At 37.1% G+C, this 19,295-nt stretch overlaps 1 pseudogene; it reads right to left on the bottom strand.

The window, feature by feature from the left end:
- Nucleotides 1-3,623: 3,623 nt before the first annotated feature.
- LOC149158910 (origin of replication complex subunit 2 pseudogene) lies at nt 3,624-4,615 on the bottom strand (annotated as a pseudogene).
- Between the last annotated feature and the right edge of the window lie 14,680 nt (nt 4,616-19,295).

Below are 19,295 nucleotides of genomic sequence, written 5' to 3'. Positions count from 1 at the left end.
CCTTTGACAGTGCTCTCAACAGGCCCAAGATCACAACCTATTTTAAAGTGGTTTTTCAGGAGGAAAGTTTAGCTGCTGAATTAAGGAATCAAGCAGAAAATTCGAGGGCTATCCAGGACCCCTCTTCATCTTTTCAGCCGGCTACGGAGAACACACCTCAGCGGGAAACAAATGAACAAAGGAGCAGCGCGCGGGAGGCGATGATGGTAGATTTGGGCACTGATGCTCAGAATGTGACACAGTTAGAGGAACCACCTGATATGGGTTGGTGTCGAATTACTGAAGAGCCCATTGGTAAATAGGAAGGCCATCCACACCTCTCTTTTTGTAGAATGCCCCTCTCCACAGGGCAAGGTTGTAAGGCAACTTGGTCATGGGTTTCTGGTATTGTCTCATGTTTCAGTGATCATTCTCCTCTGGTCTTTTTTTGAGTTTTTGATTTGTCTCAAGTTTCAAAGATTATTCCCCTGCGTGGGGAACAAAAATATACATTTTTCATACATGCATGTTTTGGATAGAACTGCCTCCCGCAGGAGCAGAGTGTTTGACTACGGTCATGATGTAAATTTACTACCTCCTTGTTAATATAATAGATTTAGCATTACGTAGAAAAAAAAAACATATATATTTACACTTTAATTGAAAATGAGAACTATGGATAAAACTCTAGAAGTAAATTCTGCAAATTAATGAAATTATTATTATTAATAAAAGAATTAATATACAAATTTAACATATATGTATTTAAAAGAAAACATGTAGAAAAATTCTTAGCTATGCAAATTAAAGAATATTTTTAATCTCTATATGCTTTGTTACAATATCATGGGCCAATATCATGGCTTATTAACACCACATCATCAACACTTTTTTGTATGACATTTTTTTTAATTAGTGAATTTAAATAAAAGGGAAAAAAGACATGTCTAGTTTGATTTGTGTATACTACTAAGAATATTTTAGAATATTTTATGGAGGTTAAATCCCTATCATCCACTTAATAATGGTTGATAATTAAATTAAAATCTTGAAAGCCCATTCTAAAATAATAATTAAAAAAAAATTTAACTTCTTTCATCACGCTTTGACTAAAATTGATATAGATAAAAAGTAACACCATCTTCAACATCATCACATATGAAAAGAATACATATACCAAGTGTTGTCTTCAACATCATCACATATGAAAACAATACATATAACAAGTGCTATCAGACAGCTTAGTCCATGCCACTCAAGTTAAATAATATGTTATGGGAAAATTTGCATAAAAAATCATAAGCTACATTAGCCAATGTTAGCTAAATTAATCGTGGCTAATAGGAAAATATAATCCTATAGTATTTCTTTGGAAATAACTAATAAATTGAGATGTGAAGTAGATAAACTATTGCTTTGGGGGTAACTAATAAATTGAGATGTAAAGTAAATAAACTATTTGCTTTCTCAACCACATGGACTTGTATAAATTTTGGTGGGTAGTAACCATTAGTAAGTCTACATTGATGAAAAATTGACTAAATTGAGAGGGCGGGGGGAGGGGGTGGGGCGGGGTTAATCAATTTAGTATATTCATGGACATTAAATTCTTTTCCTTAATCTCATTAAATGAAACATTGCATGAGTATATTAACAAATAATGGCCAACATATTAAATATGTGAACAACAAGTAATAAGCTAATCAAAACATCACATCAACACATGATAACAACACATATTGAAACCATATATATGTGAAAACCCATAAAGGGAGAAAACCATGACTTTATTATTATTGTGATGCAAAGGCAAGCTCCTACTCCTTATTACATCTGATTTTTTGTAGGTTCCAACCTATAGGAGGCTTCTACCTCAATTTTCTGCAAGTTGCAACATGCAAGGAAGCTCCAACTCCCATATGTTTTCTGTAGGCTACAACTCACAGGAGGCTCCTACCTCAACCAACTCCAACTGGATATTTATCAAGCCACAACTTGAAAATAGATTACCATCCCCTCATACAAACAAGAAATAACAATGTGTTGGTTTACCTGCTCATAAATTATGCATATCTCCATCTTCATTTATGCATATTCTTCCCTTCAAATATGCTTCACATCAGCTCCATAAGTGCTAGGTAACTAATGCATAATAGTTCAATCAACTCCCTCACATTCTCCCATTCTCTAACCTCTCTATGCCTTCCAAAATCACATCTTTTATAGAAATAGTTTGTTGGCTATTTGTATCCCACATAGGAATATGAAGTGAATAGGCTTGACTCTTTGCCTTCCACTCATTCATTTCCAAACTCTTTAGATCTTGAATATTGGAACACAAAAATAAATAATCCATCCAATATTAATTTCAGCCATATGTAATGATTAAATGCATCAATCTAATGTCAACAAAAAATAACAATATTTATCCTTAATGCATCACAACAATCTTTTCCTTTGCCTTGGAGTCTTACCTTTGTGTCGCAACAGTTCAACTCAATCAATAATTTCACATCACAACAATTTCATCAATATAGCAATCTCTGCAACATTATCCAAGCATATCACAATTCCTTCGTGTTTCTCCCTTGCTTGTTGCTCTTGTGCTGCTCCTTTGCTTTCTTTGCCTTGTTGCTGCTCCTGCCTTTGTTGGTATTGTGTTGCTCTTTTGCTTGATGCTCCTTGTGCTTGCTTATCCTTTTCTTTTCTCCTACATACCTTGTTGCTCCTATTGTCTTGTTGCTCCTGTGTTGTTTCTTTGCCATCAATGACAACAATGCCAACAATCTCCCCCCTTGGCATTGATGGAAAAACAATCATCCTCCCCCTTTTGTTTTGAAAGATATTTCTCATTGCTGCCCATAACCTCTGCTTACCTCCCCCTTTGACATTAATGGAAAGGGGTTATAGCTATCATAATTTCATTAGTTCTCTACAACCTCCAATGCCTTATTATGTATAAACAATGTTGATACTGTGATGGAATGAATGCCACTCCTAAATGAATGCTTCTACATAAAAATTGTTATGAAAGTGTTGCACAACACTATTATGAGAACACTCTGTAAAATATTGCAAGAACTCATTGAATTGAACACACTGTCGAACACATTGTAGGAATATTGTTGGGAGAACACTTTGTAAGGAAAACATGGTATGCATGAGAAATGCATTATATTGAGTACTGCTTGAGATTAAAAAAATGCAGCATATTTAATACCAAATGATAGTATTAAAGTCATTTCAATGAAACATATTAAAGAAGGAATAGGCCTTTGCTGTATGATAATTTAAAATAATAATTCATATTTTCTTCCAGATTCTTGAGTACCAACAATATGGCATCAACAAAGACTTTAACCCCATTGAAGAGTCTTATTGAATGTGTGTTTAAGATGCTGGAGTAGGGATTCCTAATAATTGAAAAAAAAAAAACTTTACTTCATGCATTGCTTCTAACCAAAGAAGTATTCTTCTCCGTTTCTTGCTGCCCCTTACAAAAAAATTAGTCTAGCAACAAATATCATATCCAAAATGTAGTTTGAACACAAGTTGCAATACCAGTGCTCTCCTAGGTTGCTTGTAAGAATATAGTATTCATAACATTGGCCAAACAATAGAGTTGCTGAAGTAAAGCCCTTCCTTTATTTCACAAAAATAAGCAAAAATTGTTCCCTGCATAAGATATATAAGTGTTGAATAGGAAATCCTTGTTCCTCAACATGGACAAGTTGATAATCAACAAGTATTAGAAAGGTGCTCTGTGCATTGGGGGTCAAACTCTGTAAAAGAATTGTTACAGTCTATGCATTTTCCATAGCTCTTGTTTTTGAAAGAATCAAACGCAAGAAAGTCCCTTCGATAGTATATGGTGCATATGTTGTGGTGTGATACCACCACCACTTGAATTGTGCTCTGGCCATTTTCTTATCCCATAAGAGTGGTGCATTCTCATGATCAACATAAGCCACAAATCAAACTCATGAGTAGGCTGTAACAATAGCAAGGCATTGTTGTGCTTCACTTTCTCTAAGGCTCGATCCATCAATGTTATGTACAATAAAATATACAACAGAATCAGACTCACTGCCACCAACTCCATTAAGAAATGAAATATACTCTTCTAAGGAATGTGGATTGAAAGGTGGGGTATTGTTTTTTTTTTTTTAAACTGTTTATTGCAGACATGTTGTCCACTTGATCCCATAAGACTTCAACAATTGTAGATATAACACTTTTCATATTGACAAATGGAAGGTATCCATTTATCACAACTACTCCACTATCAGTCAAAGTTGAGGAATCTTCAAGCAATTTGTTTTTTGATCCAAACCCATACATGAGAAGACCAAAGCCACACCTCAATTGGAAAAGACCACTTAGAATAAAAATATTAATAACTCTCCATCATAATTGCTTGTTCATTCACATGTTTTGGAAATAGTACAAGAAGTGCATCCCTCAATTCTTTCTCATCAACCAAATCAATATCTGATATTTTTTTCTTAGACTTCTTTCCAAGTCCACCAACTTCTTTGGATATGAAGTAGTTTCAAGAGAATCTGAATTCTTCGCTTCCTCTAATGCCTTCAACAATATCAAGAAAGTGACCCACTTCATCTTGTTGTTGCTGCATTATAGTTACAATACCGCACACTGACTATATAACCTTGTAGATTGGAAATTATTATCCTGTGGATTTTCAATAGCAGCGATCAATATTTCACCAAGTTGAAGCTTCTCCAAGTCTTTCTTAAATTAATCATCAATATCCATTCTTTAGCCCAACCAAGCCTCAACATATATTTATTAGTCACAAAAACCTGAAGATCATGTGCGACAACACTATCAAATGGGATTTTGAATTTTGTTAAGTGACCTTGCGGTGTCATTTCTAAATAGATAATTTATGGTGGTAGCATAAGTTGAAGGAGATATGGCGGTGGCAGATGAGTCAGTGCTGTTGATGCAGTTTTGACTTTGACTGTGTTATTCCTACTTGAATCAAGTTTAAATTTGGATGAAGATATAATAAACCTCAACAATGCTTGAGATGCCATCTTGGGAGAGTCATAGGAATCGACTCTTCGTAAACATTGTCTGCGCTAGAGATCCATACCCAAACACCTACATTACCATCTTTCTTGATACAATGACATAAAATGACACACAGTCTTGAGCTGTTGTGAAATGACACACAGTCTTGCGCTGTTGTGAAATGACACACAGTCTTGCGCTGTTGTGTTCTACAATGAACCATTATATGACATGAAGTGGCCAGAGAATAAGAACCATAATATTTTTGGATTTCCACCATACGCACTGTAATATTCACTATAATATGAAGATATCCATCATACGTGGTAGGCCAATCAATAAGGTATACAGGTTGTTGAGATTCAATTTAATGCTTGCAACCAGTGAGCTATTCGCAACCACCATTATATGTCGAGATATATATATATATATATATATATATATATATATATATATATGCCATATCTCCAATTTCCATGTCTGGAAATACGAAGATAATTACAATATGAGCGCAACAAACATATAAATGAAATAAGAACGTACTGTTAAACAACAATATAAACCATGATGACATATTAATTGCTACTCCAATTAAGCGTTGCTCCAATTATTAACACTTCTTTAATCCTTCTCAAATTAAACACATAATGTATAGCGTTGATGGCTGCCAATAGCGCAGATTACATATAATATCTATATAGGACCTTTCCACCCAATCTAATAAGTTGGATAGGCTTCAGATTATTGAATAGGAACTGAAGGATGAGATCCTATTAGGGTCTTCACTGAGCGACATAGGGGCTTAACCTCGTTTGTGTGGGGATAGCTTCGAGACCTCAAATCATGGCCATGCGGATTTTCCTGAGTGCTGACAACCATTTTTATGTAGGTGAATTTCCATATAATGTATTGCACCGCAACGCTAGGCACTAAGCATCGGCGGGCACACCCAACATGGGCACATCGGGATGCAACAAACAAAACCAGTGGGTATAGGGGCTGCTAAGATCCAATAGTGGAGACGTACATACATTCGACAATGCAAGAGATCTCACACCACTAAATTGAATGCATGCGAACACATGGAGATCATGCGGAGGAGGCCACTTGTTGGCACCATAGGCCTCTCATTTGCCTCCCAAACCTTGAAATTTTATCATCTACCACTGGAAAATTCAACCACATTTCCAAATCACATCACCTGCAGTGAATTTCTATGCTACACTAGCTTGTCATTAATGCCTTTCCATCATGCCAACCTTCGTGTGGGCCTTTTGTATACCTCACCTCCACATTCACCTCATTTTCCATGCCACTCCCATATCAACAACCACATCATCACTTTGCTTTCCTGTCACCTCCCATGTGTCTTTTTTGTGCCATGAAAATGTGCCACCTTGATGTCAAGGAGGCCTCAGCGAAAGTTATACCTCACAATCTAACAACATAATTGAAGGAGCTAAGAGCAGTGTTCCATAATCATAGGTGGTTGGGATTGCACTTCTTTAACGCTCCTTTTGTGAGATATTGCAGTGCGATATTTATTGCTCGACCCCTGTGGTGAGATGTTATCAAAATACAGATTTTTTGACTCAACAAAGTAAATATGAAAATATCTATCACCAAATGTTGAAGAAGTTGAACTCCGCAAGCAAGAGATTCCGATGTTCTCAGGTGTACTCAACACATTTTTCTTTGGCATTCTCAGTTATTTTCAGTCCTCATAGAATCCTATGTCTTGACATTTGTCAAAATTGTTATCATTCTTCTTTACTACATTCTCATCATATCATTGAGTGTTTCTCTGTCGACTTGGTCACATGGGCGCTACATAATTAAAACATCCTCTGAATCATAGACTTTTTCATTATGTGTAACTGTCCTTTGATTTGTTGGTAGAAAAAATCACATCATCATATGTTGGCATATAGATATCTAACATTTTGAAGTCCATAAAGAATCTTCTGGACTTGCATTAATTAACATGTAATGTTCCATCTCAACAACTTTTGCAGCAAATTAATGCGGGATTTGTCTCTTGGAGGAATTTCCATTATATTGGCCAGCTATGTCGGATTGGGTGGCACCGTTGCAATTAATACACTGCATGTAATATACCAATATATGCCAATAACTAGTGTTGTAGTCAAATATGCACATTGACAAAATTATTAGCGCTAGCACAATATAAATGCATGTGAAAATGAATTAAATTCATATCGTGGCATAATATTATATGTCATGGCATAATTTTAAATGCATGTGAAAATGAATTAAAGTCATGTCACTGACACAATATAAATGCATGTGAAAATAAATTTACCCATTCGCTTCCATGTATCTGACATGCTTATCCTTTGGATACATTTTAATGCATTCTTCAAATAACACATGATATGTAATGCTGGTTTCTACAATCTTTCTGTGGTCTCTGTGTATTAAACACAGTCATAGATCTTGGTTTTGCAAGTCTCTTGAGATCATGGTCTCCTTTTCTCAGCTATCAGACTTGGAGACTTGGATTTATATCTCCCCGTAGTCAATGAAAAATGTTTGCTTCTTGATAAATACTAGCATCCTCTTCTTCCTTCCGTTTTTTTCCTTTTTAAATCGTAACTGAAATACTTTTATGTTCTTGTTGCAGGCTTCATGCCATTTCTTTATATAAAAAAAAACGAGCCTCGTTTGACCTATTATTCTTCACCAAAATCTTGATAATTGTAGTATAAGAGATCACAGTGAGAAAACACTCATTACGCTTCATTGTCTCCCAGTTCGCACTTCAATAGTAGAAACACCATCAATTGGCTCCATAGAATCAATGTCTAAAAATAACGCTTCATTTGTATACAATGCCCAAACTATATGTGCCCATTTTGTAGGATTTGTTGTTGGCTTGAGTGCACCACCACTTTCACAACAAATTGCACAACAAATATGTTCATTAGCTTTACCAAAAGCCTCACATTTTCTACAAAGCTAACAAGAAATCTACAAACAATCTGATGGACCAACATTTAACCGCTCTTCAATCCCATACCAAGACTGATGCACATAAATTGCATAGATCTTCTTGTCATTACTTGGAATAGAGACTCCTTTTCTGTTGTATCCTTTCCCTTATACATTTTATGCGATTCATACCCTACGCCCTTTATGCAGAACCATGGGTAGAGAGCTTACAACCCTCAAATATTTATTTATTTTTGTTGATTTGTTTAATATTGTTGCAGAGTCTTACTGTAAAATCATAATCTTTGTTTACATTGTATGATTTTTCTCTGCATAGTTTGTCTCCAAATGTTCATTTTCAGGTCCTCAAGATATTTAAATTCATACTTCAAGCATTATCTGAAATCTTGTAAAAAAAAATTATATAGAAAATTCCTTTGTCATACTTCATAAGTTTAGTCTCCTCATATTTGCTATTTCTCCAATGCATTTTGGAAAGTGCTCTCCCCTCGAAACAATGCTTCTCTAAGTTAGAACAAATTTTTCATTTCTTCCATGAGAAACCCCCCCTAGACAAAGCCAGGTCACTAGTTGTTCCTTATTCTTCTTCTTCCATACTTTAGTGGACTTCCTTCTACTTTCTGCATTTCTTTTTTATTCAATGTTTGATCTGCTTTGATTAGCTTCCATCATCTGCCTATATTTCTTTAGGGTATATAGTAGTTTTCATTCTTTTTATTTGTGGCCAAGATATCTACATACACAACATTTTGTGTTACCAATAAATGCAAGAAATGGTTTTCTCCTTCTTGAGTTCATGCTTTTCTTTGCGTAAAATTTGCATTCAATCAATTTATGTCCAAATTCATGACACACATAATAATAACCATAGAAAAAGAGTTTATGTACATGGTTGCCGGTTTTCTCCTTTGTTTTCTCGCTGGATAGTACCTTCTTGTTTGTTGCATGTTTTATTGAATATTTCGATCTCCTTGTACTTATAATCTGCTGCCACATGTCCATGTTCATGGCAAGAAAAACATGTGATGTTTTTCTGAGGAGAAAAGAATCTCCTTTGAGATCTTCTCAACTTGTTCAACTCATTCATTAGCTTTTGATAATGCTGCTTGTTTTTGTTTTCTTTACAAAACATGTTGTTATTAAACTCTTCTTCTGTAGGTCCTTTTAGAGATGCTTTATTATCGTCTTTAATGGTTGCTTTTGCTGAGTTCTTCATGGAGGCAAGGTCCTCTTCTAGCCGCTTACACAACCCATTAAATTCTTCTAACTTACTTCTAACTGAATCAACCTCAACTTCTAATATTTTACATTGTAGGTCTCTCTCCTTGAATTTACTGCTCATTGCCTCTTCTAGTTTCCTTGCTCCTTCAAGTTGTGTCTTTAGGCTCACAATTTCCTCCTTGTACTCATGCTCTTTCTCATCACATATCTGCACCAGTTTCTTCAAATTTTTGTTTTCATTCTTCAATATTTATATGATAGCCAATGATAAGTCAAGTCTAGCTTGATTTTCATCTATTTTTTCTTCATGAGAGTTAGGCATATTCACACAGGTAGAGGTTTCATTTATCTGAACACTTTCCTTTTGATAGGGGATTTTCTTCTTCCTCTTTCTCTTTTCATTTTCTGCATTGTTGCTGCTAATCTCTCCTTCATGCATGAGCTCCAAACTTTCCCAAATTTCTTTTGTAGAATTTAGGTCTATTATTGTATCAAGATCCTTATTATGAAGATTTTTATATATATATATATATATATATATATATATATAACACATTTTTCCTTAGCATTCCATTATTTTTCTTGCACAAAGGGAGAGTCTTTACAATAACTGTCATGCGGAAAGAGTCAATTTTGCGGACAAAACCGACCTCCCTAGAAGCTAAGGCTTTCTAGTGACAAACAAAACAATCAAGCACTATCTTTCCCTAAATATGCATTTAAAATACAAGCAACCAGGTGTTTAAAGCATACCTTTAGTCCAACGTTGTTTGTAGCAGCCAAGCCTCTCCGATCCAGATGAGCTCCTCCTTCTCTTTGAAACCTGCATTCACTAACAAGCAAACGATTACATAGCACCTGAATAACTCATATAATAAAACATATTCATCATAAAGACCAAGGAGTATATGAAACAAATTATATATAACAACTTTTTGAGAAAAATGAACTTAATTGTATTAATTGGAAACAAAAGAAACCATTACAACCAGTGCCTTGGTGTTGTGCAGGTCCCTCCCAGGGTCCAGCAAGAGTTCTCCTTTACTTTGATCAGCTCACCCACTTCCAAATGAAGCTATGAAAGGATGGGAATCTCTCCTCTCAAGCTCTATAAGGGAGTCCTAATTTTAGCAGCATCTACCCTTAGGAATGTTCAACTTTCAACCTCCCCTCCCTCTGGCCCAATGCCTGTATTTATAATGCTTTGGAGGAAGTTATTCAGGTCCACCATCAATGGGATAAGCCCCTCTTTCAATGGGATAGCTCCCCTCTTGATGGGATAAGTTCCTCTTTCATAGGGATGCATGAACCATCTGGAGGCGCTCAATACACGTCAAACCATCTTCTAGAATGCTCTAGATTCGACCACAAGTAACTTTTTTGAAGTAAAACTCGCACATTTTGACCTTTACAGGAGTATGCACCCACCCCTTTACAGACAGAGCGTACAAGTACGCAGGTATTGTGAACTTGAGGTGCGTACACGCAGGTAAGGTTAAGAGAAACTGCGTAACCAGAGTTAATTGAATTTTTAAGGACTTTCTCTCTTTCTTGGAGTTTGACATGAGGAGAAGAGGTATAAGACTTGCCAAGGAGGACAGTATGACAGTTGATGGAGCCATACTGACTGCAAATAGTCATGGTGACAAATTTTAGTGTAACAGATTGCCCCCTAAAGTGCGAAACCTGTAGTAGATTAGGGTTTCATATCATCTAGGAAGGGTGAAGTACTTTATCATTTCAAGGATTATCTTGTGGAGAGCCCAGTTGGAACCTGCAAATATTCAACACAAAATACATATATAAGATCATATCATCACTGAGGTAGGCATTCCCATACTCAGTTTGAAAACTTTAACTAACAAACTAACTATTGCTCTGATATAGGAATGATTTCGCAGTACATCATAATCATAGACTCATGTAGACACAGTATGGACGCAGCCATCTGTTTATGATTAGTCTACTGTATAATGAATACAAAACTCCTCGCAGCCTGGATGGTGGAAACTAGATCCAGGGTCTTCATTTCTACTTCCTGAAATGGTACGATTCTATCCATGTGAATAAATGAGTTGATGTCGAACATGGTAGAAACCACTTGATTACCAGTCGATGATGTAAACTGTTAGCAAGTGTGAGAGAGACCACCAGTGATGTCAATGGTTCTCAAAGTACCCAGTACAGTCCATGAGATGTGAATGAATGTGTTGATGTCGAACATATCATGAAATCCTTCGATCGAAAGTCAATGATGTAAACTGTCGTCAAAGGCGAGAAACCTGCCATTGATGCATTCAAATTTCAAGGTACTGACGATTTTCTAGGTCATCTTTCTAGATAATGTGCTGATGTCGATAGAAAGCGACCCGTTGCAGGCAAGCCCACAACACGAAATCATAGATCAAGTTGAAGAAATGTAGCTGTAAGTACTGACTCAGGGATGGTTAAAATGGATGACAGGTATTTTGCAGATGAAAGGTTTATTTGCAGTGACCTCTTGAACACATAACGACACGACAGATCGTTTGGTGACAATTGACCCAAAGTTAATACCTGAAACCGGCTGAAGATTTTCAATGTGGTTTGATCAACTGTTAGGCAAAGGATTTCCCAACCCAGGTGATGAAAAAGTGTCGTGTTCAAGAGTGGTGATAAGGTTTCTCTGAAACAAAGGATAACAAATAGGCTCATTTTTCTCTCTTTTCCCCCACCAGCTTGAGGAGGATAACATATGCTTGATTATAATCTTATCCTTCGGATGAGTCCAACTTAGTTTAGATGCGAACCCTAAGAAGGAGTGGTCCGTTCCTGTTTGTAATCGAACAGGTCCTTTACTGTGAAATTTTAACGAGTCCAGTATAGGAGAAACTCGACGTTTTTCAATTTTAGAGAGTCTGAAAAAACTTAAGAAGACCCCAGGGTTGACCTTTTTCGTAAATTTGTGTCTCCCAAGCCCGAAAAAGTATAAAATAATACTTGAGAGAACTGCTTGATCTTTTACGACCAAGGAGTACTTTTCGTTAATAGTGTCACTGATCTGAAAAAGTAAAAAACGATCAACAACACGTCATTTTATAACCAATATCGAATTTGAAACGACAAAAATCCGGCAATCTTTTCGTATTTTTACGGTCGGAAAAGAGCTGTAAGTGGACCGTCTTTTAATTCCGTTTTAACGAGTGTAAAAGAAATGCTTGGCAATCTTTTCATATTTTAGGAGTCAGAAAAGGGCTTAAAAGAGAACTCCAAGGTTTCACTTCTTCGTAAGTTTTAACGAGTTCGAAAAAATGATAAAAATGTACTCATGGTTTTCATTTTTTCGTAAGTTTTAATGAGTTCGAAAAAATGATAAAAATGTACTCATATGGCCGACTTTCAATTTAATTTACGAGCAGGAAAAGATGGAAAGAACTCGGCATTTTCATTTGTTTTACGAGAATGAAAGATAGCAAAATAATCTCGGGATTTTCATGAGTTTAACGAGTCTTGAAAATAACTGAAATTGACTCGAGATAGGTTTCATTTTTACAAAAGCTTGAAACAGAGAAAAACTATGCTTTAAAGTAGTTTCATTTTTACACAAGCTTGAAACAGAGATAAAATTGTGCTTGATGCCCCCTAAGCATAACTGCTAGAGTGCATGCCCCCCTAGCTTCATTTCATTCAACTAAGTACAAGCTGGATGGAATGAAGGTTCATGTACGAGATCGTTTGAAAGACTCGACCTAAAACTGTAAGAAAATTATGCAAAACACTGAAATAACTAACCTAAATATACAACTTAACATTTATGAGATCTAGTCAAACTCTTGAATCAATTAGAGGAGGATTTGTTTCATTTTCTAACGAGCTTGACACAGGAAAAGAACTATGCTCGGATCCAGTTTCATGTTTATGCAAGCTTGAAACGAAAAACTATGCTTGTTATAAGTTCACATGCCCCCATCATAATGACGCAAAACAAGCTACATGCCCCCCAAGCTTCATTGCATTCAATGAGGTGGATGGAATGAAGCTTTACTTTCAAGATCTTGGAAAGACTTGTGGGAGTTGTTTCATTTTTTAGTGAGGTTGACACAGGAAAAGAACTATCCTCAAAACCCTTGTTTCATTTTTTAAACGAGCTTGACACAAGATAAGGAACTATGCTCATGACTACTTTCTACAATCTACCTAAATAACCTATCCTTGTTTCATTTTTTAAAGAGGTTAACACAAGACAAGGAACTATCCTCATACACACTGATTCATTTTTTAACGAGGTTGACACAGTAAAAGGAACTTTCCTCACTACAGCATGTTTCATTTTTTAACGAGGTTGATACAGGAAAACATTATCCTCACAATCACTCATCATGGCTTCCAACTGGAAGAAAGACATGTCAATGGACACACCTTGATCATGGCTTCCAAGAGGTCTTCATCAGAAGGAAGAATAGTTCTCTGGAAGGAACACATGTCAAGGGACTCAAAAGGGATAAGAACATCGTGTTCAAGTAATCCCATAAAGTTTTCCATGTCAATTACCGGATCCAAATCAAAGGAAGATGAGAAAACAGTGAGAGGTTCACTTACATCGGTAACTGAAAACATGGGACCAGTTGCCACATAATTAACCCGTGGCAGGGTAGATACCACTTTAGAATCAGGAACATTTAGGGGTGTCATATTATTGGTAGTTGAAATAAGACTAGGGAACGAAAGCTGGTCTACAGTCACAATACTGCCATTGTGAGGGAAAGACATCACGCGAAAGAGTGTCGATACGACAACTTTCATTGCATAAACATAGTCTCGCCCAAGGAGTAAATTGAAATCCAAGGGACCTCGAACTACCATAAGATCAATACAGACAGTTTTACCTTCCAAGGTAATAGAAAACTTAGGAAGGATCCCTAAAGGTTCACTAATGGTTCTGTTAAAAGCTTTCAGATTCTGCGTAATAGGCGCAAGCTGAGGGGAACCCAAAGCTTTCCAAACAGTTGAGGATAAAATACTAACAGAAGCACCTTCATCTACCTTAGTACGATGTATGTCCCTACCACCAGCCTTGACAATGATTTGGAAAGGGATGGAGGAAGGAAGACAAGGTTCTGTCAGTCTATTCCAATCAAAGGAAAAGACCTCAGTACTTGGAGGGGGTTCTATAGAAACAGATGAAATGCCCCCCAGCGTAGAAGAATCTGATGTAACAAGAAGAACCTGAGCGGTATGAAGTTCACTCTCTAAAGGGAAAGTGGGATCGACCGAATGTGAAATTGAATCGACCACTTGATCAACTAACAGATCATCAAACTGAGTGACATGAGTTTCACTCTCCAATGGAAGAGTGTGATTGACTGTACTTGAAATTAGATCAATCACTTCATCAGTTGATGGTAGGTTAGGAGAAAGTTTATGGTAACCAGTTGGAAATTCTTGCTGTGGAACAGTAAGGTTTTCCAACAATGTTGAGGCTTCATCCATGTGAGGGAAAATGTGAGTTTGATGACTCCCTTTGCATAACTTACAAGGAAACCTAACTTTACCCTTTTTCCCAGGAACTTGACTATCACTGGTTGATGGATCAATGGAAAGTTGATGAGATTTTTCTGACCATACTTCCAAGGCATTTGGAATACCAGGACAATTGACAAGGAAGTGGTCACCCTTACAAAGCCTGCAAGGGTATTTGGGTTTACGATGCATGTCAGAGTTTTCCTCAACACAACTAACACTTACAGCCATGGTTGGTTGGTTGAATTCTTTCTTATCTTGCTTCTTCTTCTTCTTCTTCTTAGACACCTCGTTACTAGCGTCAAGGCTTTTACCAAGAGAAGAGGAAGAAATGGAGAAAGAAAAATTAGGCGAAGAAGGTAAAGGGTCAACAGAAGGTTGGTGATGTTGAGATGGTGAACTCTGTTGAGGTGAAGCATTCGGTTGAGGTGGAACAATTGGAGTATTTGGGGCCAACGAAGTTGAAAATAGCCATATCGGTAAACCTATTGTAAATCTAGGTAATGACAAAGTAGCCATATAAGGAGGACCAACATTTCCAAAGTAAGGAAAAGTACTAGGATTCTCGTTAGGAGGGGTTCCTAGGTTGGTAAATACCGGAACATTTGCCATTATATTCAACTTCAGTGAATTTTATTAACAATTTAAAATTAAAATTAACAATTCACAATTCACACCTAACAATTAAAATTCACAATTCACACCTATGGTCTCTAAAAGCAAAAACAAACAAATTAACACGCGCTATCAAATCTAGGAGTCAAACCACACACAAACAGTAACTTTCCAGACTGAAAACACTAGTTGGTGATGAAATCCAACATCGCAAAATTCAGTACAGAAATGGCGGGTGGAACAGTTACCCCGGCAACCTGCTTAATGAATAGACTGGACCAAGTTCCTCCACTTTAACCGTCTCGAGTGAAGTGAACCCCCCAGAAAATCCAAGTGAGTCTAGCCGACGTCTCCTCCAGGTACAGTGGGATCTTCCCTCCACCGTCACCTTGGGTAGAACCCTAAAGATAATAGCCACTAAGTTCACCAGCAGCTAAAAATATACCTGGGGGAACAGTCTACGATCCGATAGCACACAAGGGCAGAGTAACAAGCTCAATCCCCTTGCCGGCTCCTTGACAATAATCCAAGGTTTACCGACAAGTGACCCCAGGCTCCTCGACAATGGTTAATCCGAGGTTTACCGTTTGTAGTACGTGCATATCTGGCGTCGTTCCCAATGAAGGAGGATTGATCCCCTCACCGGTTCGGACACGATCTCGTGCTTCTCCTTTAAGAGGAGCTTTCCCAGAGTATAAATGTAACAGTTGGATTTATCCTACCACAAGATAAGCTACTTGTTTGGTTTTACTGTCTTGGAGAGTTAATTACTCTCCTACTCCAAGACACTAGCCTAAGCTATGTTGGTGTATCAGAGCCCTAGAAATGTAAAAATTACTAGATGAATTTTAATTAAGCACTGTGTTATTTAGGCTGTTATTACTCAAAGGGGTAAATGGATACGAAACCAATGGTGTTATGACCCGACTCAAAACTGAATGCAATCGAATATGATAATGTAATCCTTTCAATTCGATGAATCCTAACTAAAGTAAGGAGAGAGTTTCCATTCACTTCCAACAATGCAAAAAATTGATCACTAAGAGAAAATATAACAAATTCTCTAATGCACTAATTTCATCAAGAAAAACTAATGCAAATCAATTCCAAACCATTTTTTTCATTTTAACAAAGCATGTAAAACTACTTAACAAAAAATCAATTTTAAGATCTATGAAAATCTAAGAGAAATTTACCTAAAAACAAATCTAATGAGGTGAAAGCCTACAAAATATAATTCCAGGATGTTTTACTCGGTTACAATTCAACCAAGGACTAATTCATGCAGATCATAAATCAGTCAAAAACAAAAATAAAAAGCTTTTGTTCTTTTTCTTAAGAATGAAATTCACAGCTTAACAAACAAGCCTTCTCGAAATTCCGCAAAGAGACAACACAACGGTAGGTTTCTCACAAAGGTGGATTTTACGAATGGTCCGACTCCTAAGAAGACTGAAAAGACCAGGGAGATCCAAGGTTTTTACAACTTCTAAAGCCAGAGTCACTACAAGACCAATACAAAAATCAAACCTAGGGCTAGAATCTCTATGAACTTCACTAAAACCCTCGATGCTAATGAAACAAGCTTAGATGAGAACTTCTGACAGGCAACCAATGGATCTGGGCAGCAAAAAACAAACTATAAACAAAATCTAATGGGTAAAAAGGAAAAAATGAAAAATTTCTAGACTTTTGACAGGGTACGCAGGCAGCCTGTTTGCACAGGTGCGGCCACGCTCTGTGTACAAAGTAGAAGTGCGTACAGGTACGCACTGTGCTTAACGCAGATGGTGCGTATTGCTCTCAAAATCAAGAAAAATCAAAACTAACTCAACCCTAAGCTATTCCACCCAAATTCACAGTCAATCAGTAAAAAACCAGAAATAAATCAGATTTTCTCAAATCAAAGTATCAATCAAAAGAGAAATCAATCAAATCCATGGATTCCCCAGCGGATTCGCCATTTTGTCATGCGGAAAGAGTCAATTTTGCGGACAAAACTGACCTCCCTAGAAGCTAAGGCTTTCTAGTGACAAACAAAACAATCAAGCACTATCTTTCCCTAAATATGCATTTAAAATACAAGCAACCAGGTGTTTAAAGCATACCTTTAGTCCAACACTGTTTGTAGCAGCAAAGCCTCTCCGATCCAGATGAGCTCCTCCTTCCCTTTGAAACCTGCATTCACTAACAAGCAAACGATTACATAGCACCTGAATAACTCATATAATAAAACATATTCATCATAAAGACCAAGGAGTATATGAAACAAATTATATATAACAACTTGTTGAGAAAAATGAACTTAATTGTATTAATTGGAAACAAAAGAAACCATTACAACCAGTTCCTTGGTGTTGTGCAGGTCCCTCCCAGGGTCCAGCAAGAGTTCTCCTTTACTTTGATCAGCTCACCCACTTCCAAATGAAGCTAAGAAAGGATGGGAATCTCTCCTCTCAAGCTCTATAAGGGAGTCCTAATTTCAGCAGCATCTACCCTTAGGAATGTTCAGCTTTCAACCTCCCCTCCCTCTGGCCCAATGCCTGTATTTATAATTCTTTGGAGGAAGTTATTCAGGTCCACCATCAATGGGATAAGCCCCTCTTTCAATGGGATAGCTCCCCTCTTGATGGGATAAGTTCCTCTTTCATAAGGATGCATGAACCATCTGGAGGCGCTCAATACACGTCAAACCATCTTCTAGAATGCTCTAGATTCGACCACAAGTAACTTTTTTGAAGTAAAACTCACGCCTTTTGACCTTTACAGGAGTACGCACCCACCCCTTTACAGACAGAGCATACAAGTACGCAGGTATTGTGAACTTGAGGTGCGTACACGCAGGTAAGGTTAAGAGAAACTGTGTAACCAGAGTTAATTGACATTTTAAGGACTTTCTCTCTTTCTTGGAGTTTGACATGAGGAGCGGAGGTATAAGAATTGCCAAGGAGGACAGTATGACAGTTGATGGAGCCATACTGACTGCAAATAGTCATGGTGACAAATTTTAGTGTAACAGATTGCCCCCTAAAGTGCAAAGCCTGTAGTAGATTAGGGTTTCATATCATCTAGGAAGGGTGAAGTACTTTATCATTTCAAGGATTATCTTGTGGAGAGCCCAGTTGGAACCTGCAAATATTCAACACAAAATACATATATAAGATCATATCATCACTGAGGTAGGCATTCCCATATTCAGATTGAAAACTTTAACTAACAAACTAACTACTGCTCTGATATAGGAATGATTTCGCAGTACATCATAATCATAGACTCATGTAGACACAATATGGACGCAGCCATATGTTTATGATTAGTCTACTGTATAATGAATACAAAACTCCTCGCAGCCTGGATGGTGGAAACTAGATCCAGGGTCTTCATTTCTACTTCCCGAAATGGTACGATTCTATCCATGTGAATAAATGAGTTGATGTCGAACATGGTAGAAACCACTTGATTACCAGTCGATGATGTAAACTGTTAACAAGTGTGAGAGAGACCACCAGTGATGTCAATGGTTCTCAAAGTACCCAGTACAATCCATGAGATGTGAATGAATGTGTTGATGTCGAACATATCACGGAATCCTTCGATCAAAAGTCAATGATGTAAACTGTTGTCAAAGGCGAGAAACCTGCCATTGATGCATGCAGATTTCAAGGTACTGACGATTTCTAGGTCATCTTTCTAGATAATGTGCTGATGTCGATAGAAAGCGACCCGTTGCAGGCAAGCCCACAACACGAAATCATAGATCAAGTTGAAGAAATGTAGCTGTAAGGACTGACTCAAGGATGGTTAAAATGGATGACAGGTATTTTGCAGATGAAAGGTTTATTTGCAGTGACCTCTTGAACACATAACGACACGACAGATGGCTTGGTGACAATTGACCCAAAGTTAATACCCGAAACCGGCTGAAGATTTTCAATGTGGTTTGATCAACTGTTAGGCAAAGGATTTCTCAA

The sequence above is a fragment of the Pinus tabuliformis genome, chromosome 5_2 (assembly GCF_031772625.1).
Source record: "Pinus tabuliformis cultivar Carrire ecotype Pingquan chromosome 5_2, CPIR1, whole genome shotgun sequence".
In the NCBI taxonomy this organism is placed as follows: domain Eukaryota; kingdom Viridiplantae; phylum Streptophyta; class Pinopsida; order Pinales; family Pinaceae; genus Pinus; species Pinus tabuliformis.
Note: the sequence above shows the minus strand (reverse complement) of the source record. Positions and strands in the feature narration are given on the sequence as shown.